The sequence below is a fragment of the Notolepis coatsorum genome, assembly GCF_963971535.1.
Source record: "Notolepis coatsorum genome assembly, chromosome: 1".
NCBI lineage: Eukaryota > Metazoa > Chordata > Actinopteri > Aulopiformes > Paralepididae > Notolepis > Notolepis coatsorum.
In genome coordinates, this window is record NC_140165.1 from 126989805 (window position 1) to 126998519 (window position 8715).

Sequence of the window (8715 nt, forward strand, 5' to 3'; positions counted from 1 at the left end):
ATCAAACACTGCCCTGATCAGTCATTGGCTAATGTTTTTAAGTTCAAGTCTGCTGGGCAATGGTCTGCTTGCGAGATCCAGGAGAGACTCGATGAGCACATGCAGGACAGGAAGTCTCGAACTGCTGCAGGTGGACAGTTTGAATTAGGTACGGTAGAGCGCAGGGTTCGTTCCCAGTGTCATGTGCCTATAGTCAGTGACGCACCAGTATTGAGTGCAACAGCCTCGGTGTTTCCGGCACCGTCCCCAGCACCCACAGATGGTTCCGGAGGTGGCCATGACTACATGAGGAGTCTAGTGGGTTTGTTAGACCGCCTAGTTACAGTGCAGACTCAGGTGCCAGCCAGCGCCACAGCTCGGGTGCCTGACATACAGCGCCGGTTGTGCAGAGTTTGTAACTCTCCTGACCATTCCACTCTTTCCCACTGCAGAGGGGAGAACAGGTGTCTAGCATGTTTGTCTCCCGGTCATTGGAAGAGGGATTGTCCTCAGCAGCACAACCAGCGGCAGACTCCGCCCGGTGACAGCACTGGTGGTCAGTCTCGTCCTTTAAACGACTAAACTCACACCTAGAGAGGGGTGGTGTGGGTGGTATGGATGAATCCCTCACTGATGTCTCTGATCTTGCTCACTTGTATGAAGACAAGTGTGCCAAAGCACCTAAGGGTTCTCGTACGATCATTCAAGCAACTCAAAAGATTCAAGCTTTCAGTGACCTGTTTTATGCTTCAGTCCTTGTCAACCAGAGTGTTCAGCTTAGAGGCATGTTGGATACTGGCTCTATGTCGTGCAGTATCAGTGAATATGCAGTGGAGAAGCTCCGCTCTGGTGGTGTTTTACCTGGGAAGCAGCAGCCTGAAGAAAATATTGTTTTGATTGGCTGTGGTGGTCTGGAGACGAGGCCTGATGGGTTTTATGATTTAGACATGCAGCTTTATGGGGTCTCCTTTACTGTACCCACTTTGGTCGTGCCCGGTCAACATGATGACCTGATAGTTGGCACGAATGTCCTTAAACATGTTACCCACGTCCTGAAGGGTGGTAGTGAGTACTGGGATCTCGCATCGAGACCAGAGCCTCAGTCAAGTCCGGAAGTGGAGCAGTTTCTGTCCATGTTTACTAACGTGGATCGCTGGAGGGGCGGTACGGTTCCCGAGAAAATTGGTACTGTGAAGCTCACCCAGGCCGTGACGCTCCTACCGAGACACGAGCACTTAGTCTGGGGCAGACTCCCCGCTAAGGTGCCTATGTCACCTGGGAGCACTGTAATCGTGGAGCCAACAGACTCCAAGGCTATGCCACGAGGTGTTCTTGTGGGTCGGCTCGTTACACCACTCTGGGGAGATAGGTGGGTGCCCATGACTGTTGTCAATCCGTCTGACAAACCTATCACACTAAAAAGGAATTGCAAGTTGGCTGATGTTTCAGTGTGTTTGGCGATTGAGGACTTAGATGCTTTTCAGGGACTGCAGGCAGTTTCGGAAAGGCGAGAGCCTGACGCCCCTGGTTGTGCCGGTCCTTCGGCCTCGCCGGCTAGGAGTTTGTCAGAGCTCGGGCTCGGTGACATTGACATCAGTTCTTGCCAGGTCAGTGAAGCCTGCAAGTCTCAGCTTGAGCAGTTGATAATTGAATATAGCGACATCTTTTCCAAGGACTCGTTAGACTGTGGTGAGGTCAAGGGATACACTCATCGCATCCGTCTTGTGGATGAGCGCCCCTTTCGATTGCCCTACAGGAGGGTCCCCCCGGCTCACTATCAGAAGCTGAGACAGGTTCTTACTGATATGGAGGAAAAGGGGATTATCAGGAAGTCCTCGAGTGAGTACGCTTCACCTCTTGTAATGGTCTGGAAAAAGGACGGGGGGGTTCGTATCTGCACTGATTTCAGATGGCTGAATGCGCGCACCTTGAAGGACGCTCACCCCCTGCCACACCAGTCTGATTGTCTTGCCGCGCTTGGGGGCAATTGCCTCTTTAGTACGATGGATCTCACCTCTGGCTTCTTTAACATCCCAATGCATGAGGATGACAAGAAGTACACGGCTTTCACAACCCCCCTCGGGTTGCATGAGTACAATCGCATGCCACAGGGTCTATGTAATAGCCCTGCAGCCTTTATGAGAATGATGACTGGAATCTTTGGGGACATGAACTTCACAAAACTGTTGTGTTACCTTGATGATCTCCTGGTCTTCGCGCCGTCAGAAGATGAGGCCCTGTCTAGGCTCCACACCGTGTTTCAGAGGTTGAGGGAGAACAACTTGAAACTGGCTCCCAAGAAGTGTCACCTTCTGCAGCAGGAGGTTAGGTTCTTGGGCCATGTGGTCGGTGGTGGGGGCGTGTCTGTTGATCCCTCCAAGGTGGAGGTTATCTCCAACATGACAGTACAAGATCTCATGGAAGAGATATATATATACATATATATAAAATCTTTCTATCACACTTTTTCTAAACTTTTTCTTTTATTTTCTTTTTTTTTGCTTTCTTCATTTTTCTTTTCTTTTCTTTCTTTTTTTTACAAATCCAGTCTTTCAGGCTTTCTGATTTCTCTTGCACTTCTTCTTAAGACAGGTTCACCTGGACTGTTGTCAGGGTTATAGTCTGTCAGAGGTGGAGAGACGGACTCAGACTCAGTGTGGGCTTCACTGAGCTCTCGAACAGTCCCTTGTGTTTTCAGAAGACTGCGACGGTTACGTCTGAAGATATGACCACCCTCTGTTCTCACAGTGAAAGACCGTGGAGCTACTTCTTGAAGAACAGTGGCTTTTGTCTTCCATCCATCAGGATCTTCAATCCTAACTGTATCGTTGCTTGATAGTGGTGGAAGCTGCTTGGCTGTTCTGTCATAGAATGACTTCTGTTTCATCTTCTGTTGTTGTAGCTTTTGTTCCAACTTTGGATGTTTCTTTTTCTTTGAGTAACTCGGCAGTGTGGTACGCAGCTTTCGATTCATCAGCAGCTCAGCAGGTGACAGTCCGCAAGCGAGAGGTGATGCTCTGTAGCTCAGAAGAGCAAGGTAGGGATCTGAGTCACTGTCAGCAGCTTTCTTCAGGAGCTGCTTGAGGATGTGGACTCCTTTTTCAGCTTTTCCATTTGACTGTGCATACAGAGGACTAGATGTCACATGCTTGAAGCCGTACCGTTTTGCAAATTCCTGCCACTCTCTGCTCTTAAAGCATGGCCCGTTGTCACTCACCACTGTGTTTGCTATGCCGTGTCTGGCGAAGATCGATTTTGTATGTGTTATAACACAGGTTGATGATGTATTCGATAGCAATGCCATTTCAGGGAAGTTTGAGTGATAGTCAATGACCACTACATAGTCTTTACCCTTGAGATGAAACAAATCCATTCCTACTTTATCCCATGGTGCTGTTGGGACATCAGCTACCATCATAGGCTCTTTGGTTTGCTTGTTCCTATGTCTCTGGCATGTTTCACATCCACTTATCAGTCTCTCAATGTCTTTGTTGATCCCAGGCCAGAAGACTGCGTTTCTCGCTCTTCTCTTGCATTTCTCGACACCGAGATGACCTTCATGGATCCTCTGTAGTATGTCCCTTCTCAATTCTTGTGGAATGACAATTCTATTTGTCCTTAGCAACAGTCCATCAACAACACTCAGTTCACCTCTGATGTCGTGGAACAGTGGACAGGAACCTACAGGCCATCCATTTTGCATGTTTCCAATGATACATTGCAGCTCTGTGTCTTTTGCTGTCTCTTCAGCTATTTGTCTGGACTTTGTGTCTGATACAGGAAGCGCAGCAGCCACCATGTTGACATGGTTTTGAACATCTTCTTCAGTCGTGCTCACACCTTTCCCTGTGGGTGCCCGTGAGAGCGCATCGGCGAGTATCAGGTGCTTTCCTGGTGTGTAGATCAGCTCAAAGTCGTATCTCTGCATTTTCATCATCATACGCTGAATCCTTGGCGACATTTCATTTACGTTTTTTTTTATGATTGCAACCAAAGGACGATGATCTGTCTCTACAGTGAAGGAGGGTAGGCCATATATGTAGCTGTGAAACCTCTCTAGGCCAAACACTAACCCTAGGCATTCTTTTTCGATTTGTGCATATCTACACTCTGTCTCTGTCATGGACCTGGATGCATAGGCCACTGGTTTCCAATGCTCACCTTCAGCCTGTAGGAGTACTCCTCCAATTCCGTCCTTGGAGGCATCCGTCGACACTTTGATCCTCTTCGTCGAGTCATAGAATGCCAACACAGGTGCAGTTGTCAGTGTCTCTTTGAGCCTCTGCCACTCATGCTCATGTTTGGATGCCCATTTGAACTCATCCCCTTTATGCAGGAGCTCACGAATACAGGCTGTCTTTGCAGATAGGTTAGGAATGAATTTACCTATGAAGTTGACCATTCCCATAATGCGTAGCACACCTGTCTTGTCTGTGGGCCTTGGCATGTTGTGTATGGCATTGACTTTTTCCTGGTCAGCCTGGACACCTTGTGCAGAGAGCTTGTCTCCAAGGAAGACGATTTCTTGAGCTCCAAACTGACATTTGCTCTTGTTGAGCTTTAGTCCAAACTTTCGTATCCTCTCCAGCACGTTGATCAGTCTCTTATTGTGTTCTTGGACTGTGGAGCCCCAGACGATGATGTCATCAACATAGGCTCGAACTCCATCCAGCCCTTCGATGATGTGTTCCACTGCTCTGTGAAATATTTCAGATGCTGAACAGATTCCAAAAGGCAGTCTGAGGAAGCAATATCTGCCGAAAGGTGTATTAAAGGTGCAGTACTTGGTGCTGCTTTCATCCAATTTCAGCTGCCAGAAGCCTTGTGTTGCGTCAAGCTTTGTGAAGTATCTGGCACCAGCCATCTCACTGGTGATTTCCTCACGCTTGGGTATTTGGTAGTGTTCCCGCTTTATGTTTTCATTCAGATCTTTTGGGTCCATACATATTCTCAGGTCACCATTTTTTCTCTTCACGCACACCATAGAATTGACCCATTCTGTTGGTTCCTCTACCTTCTGTATCACCCCCAGCACTGTCATCCTGTCCAGTTCTTTTTTAACACGGTCTCTCAGTGGTGCCGGAACTCTTCGTGCAGCATGCACCACTGGCTGTGCATTTGCTTTCAGCTGGATTTTATATGTGAATGGCAATACACCAAAACCCTTGAAGACATCTGCAAAGTTCTGTACTATTGAGTCAACAGAGTCACTTGGTGTACTCACAGTTGTGTTGATGCGATACACTCTTTTCACCAGCTCCAGGTCTTCACAGGCTTTATCACCCAGCAGTGAATCAAGTCCTTCAGCAACAACAGAAAAGAATAGGTGATGCACTTTTTCTTTCACTGTTACATTCAGCGTGCATGTGCCTAGACAGTCAATCCTCTGTCCATTGTAGTCTTTCAGTGCAAGTGTTTTCTTTCTTATATTTGGCTTATCTTTCATTTCTTTGATGTCAGACATGCTGATCAAGTTGGCTTTTGCTCCAGTGTCCAATTTCATTGTGACTAGAGTCCTGTTTATCCACAGTGGTGCCATCCATTTATCTTCTCCAATAGCATTCACTTCACTGTTCACTGTGGCAACAAAAAATGTCTCATTCTCTGAGTCACTCAGATCAGTGTCCTCCACTCTGTTTACACATCTTCCTGTCCCCCTCTCTTTTCCTTTTGCGAAGCACTGTGTAGCAAAGTGGTTGCTCCCCTGGCAATTAAAGCATTTCTTACCAAAGGCTGGACACTGCCTTGGCTTGTGCTGCGAGCCACAGCGCTTGCAGCTGAACACTCTGTCGTCCGTCCGCTGTGTAGGCCGTGTCTTTGTGTGTCTTTTTCCTGTGCTTGAAATGGCACCCACATCTGCACCATAACCCACATTTTCTGTGCCTGCTGCCATCTCACCGAATGTCCTCACATGCATATGGGACAGCTCACTCGCATGGCAGATCTTGATGGCCCCTTCTAGTGTCAGCTCTGTTTCCCTTAGTAGCCTTTCTCTGACCTTTTTATCCTCCACTCCAAAAACAATCTGGTCTCTGGTCAAGGAATCCCTCAGTGTTGAAAAGTTGCATGAATGTGCTTTAAGCTTCAGGTCAGTCAGAAAAACATCAAAAGGTTCCCCTTGTTGTTGCATCCGACAACGAAACACATATCTCTCATATGTTTCATTCTTTTTTGGAGAGCAATGAGCATCAAATTTCTCAAACACTTTATCCAAATTTATGTCATCCGCTTCCTCTTCATACACAAATGTATTGTACACTTCTATGGCCTGTGGGCCTGCTATTGTTAGAAGCAATGCTACCTTCCTGGAATCCAACTTGTTTTCCAGTCCCAAGGCCACAAGGTATAGCTGGAACTGCTGTTTGAAGGTACGCCAGTTGCTGTCGACATTTCCAGTTAGTTTCAAACTCTCCGGTGGCTTTAAGGAATCCATGCCACCTGTCACAATGTAGTTTTTACTCCTGGTACCATGTTTTGTTCAGTGGTTCAATTATGAGATGAGTCCTTGCTCATGAACACCAGTACTTTATTTTACTACCACAGCACAAGTTACATGTTATCTCTAGATGGTCGTTCTTACTTCCTGGATGTTCTACTTATCAGAGCCTATCATACTGACACCTAGTGGTGCAAAGTAATCATAACATCCTTAATCATCACACTCTGCCTCTGATTCGCAGACTGTGGATGGGGAATGTGATTGCACCAAAGCAGAGTCACTCACAGACAGTGGATCCACTCACGCCGCGGGACAGATTCTTGTGTATTTAACCCTTTCACTGCCACACGACAGCCGGTTGTGTGATAGTAAAGGGGTAACCTTCTGTCGTGTGGCAGTGAAAGGGTTAAAAGTACTGCCAATGTAGCCTTCAGGTGATCTCCGTTGATATAAGTCAGACATACTTGCTTTGTTTACGTCTCGGCTACTGGCGCATACCTGCTACCTGTGACGTAAGCAGTACGCGCGACCAGAGCCGTGACAAACCTTTCGTCATCGTTTTAACAGATTTATACGGTTTGACAGTTTAGACGAAAGCGCAAAGCTTTTGCGTTTCTAGGAATTCCACCCTGGAAGGTAGTCTCACTTTTTTGCGGTTTCACCCCGTAAAAACGCTGTTTCCGTATAAACGAAAGGCACATCCGTAAAAATATTTTTGCGGATTCACCTGCTAGCGTTTCCGTCTAAACGGGGCCTGAGTGATACATTGTAGTGCTGGTTTAGTATTGCAGTTTTATCATCGTTCCTATGTTGTTTTACTTATGTGTAATAATATGTGTATAATTTTGCTGTCTGTTGCGTTGCTTCAGGGATGGCCTGGGGATAGAAGCTTCTTCTGAGTCTCTCTGTGCTTGCCATGAGACTCCGGTATCGCTTGCCATGCCATTGTGTGTAGAAAGTTGTATTTAACGTGTGCTTAATATTGACATTACATAATAATAATAATAATAATAATAATAATAATAATAATAATAATAATACATTTTATTTGGAGGTGCCTTTCAAAACACCTAAGGTCACCTTACAGGGCATAAGAACAGAACAATCAGGATTAAAACAGATCTTTGCAAAAGTGTCAAGACAAACAATGTAAACGTATGAAATATAAAACAGTGGCACACAGGGTGCAGTTATAGTGAGTATGCCCAGTAAGCAAGGCAGTTAAAAGACAAGGTTAAGAAAAGAATAAGATAAACAACAAGAAGTATAAAAAACAGTGAAGTTAAAATAACAGACAAACAAACAGCAGGGGGTATTTGGCAGTGATGGAGGTTATAGTGAATATGCGAGTTTGAAGAGATGGGTTTTCAATTGTGATCTGAATGATGAGAGTGAGTCTGACTGTCGGATGTGTGGGGGGGCAGGGAGTTCCAGAGTCTGGGAGCCGAGCAGCTGAACGCTCGGGCACCCATGGTACTGAGGCGTGAGCTGGGGATGGATAAGAGAGTCCAGTAGAGGATGAGCAGAGGGTGCGGGAGGGGGTGTAATCTTGGAGGAGGTCAATAGGTCCGGGCTAGATTGTGGAGGGCTTTGAAGGTGAGTAAGAGGTTTTTGAAATCAATCCTTTTACATACATTTGCATACGAAAAAATCCTAATATCAGAGTGGTTAAGACTTTCAACTAAGGTAGATCTAGAGGTCCTCCAGTGAAAGATGGTAAAGGTGACATTGAGAGCAAGCACGGGACAGACCATTTCTGTTTCACAACTGACAAAACTACTATTATAGAATAAAGTTCATTGGGTATAATAAACATTATGTGGCCTTGTCTATGAAGCATCTCCAGATGCTTCATGGCATCACAAGTTTGAATCTTAATTAAGTTTCTGGTTTCTGGCTCTGGGAGAGTAGCTTGTGTTCACTAATATTTCCCATGGAAATAACATATTGGTGTTGCCCTTTAAGTATCATTTTATGTTCAACCACAAGATGTCACCATAGACCACGTTCCTATTCTGATTAGTGATGAACCAGATTTTTTATATAGACCACAATGTCAGATGTTGGAATATATATAGGAGAGCTTTCAAACACAGATGAATAAAAGATGCGCTTCTCTGGGGAATCCAGTAAGTAAAGAAGGCGTTCTTTGGAAGGGGTTCACTACTATAGCCAAAATAAACTGTAGAACAAGGGCAAGGCAACTTATTTAAAGAATTCCCTTAAAAAGCCCCTATTATTGTATGACTAGTTCATGTTAGCCATACAATAAAGGCTTTTTCTTTTTGAAAGAAGGG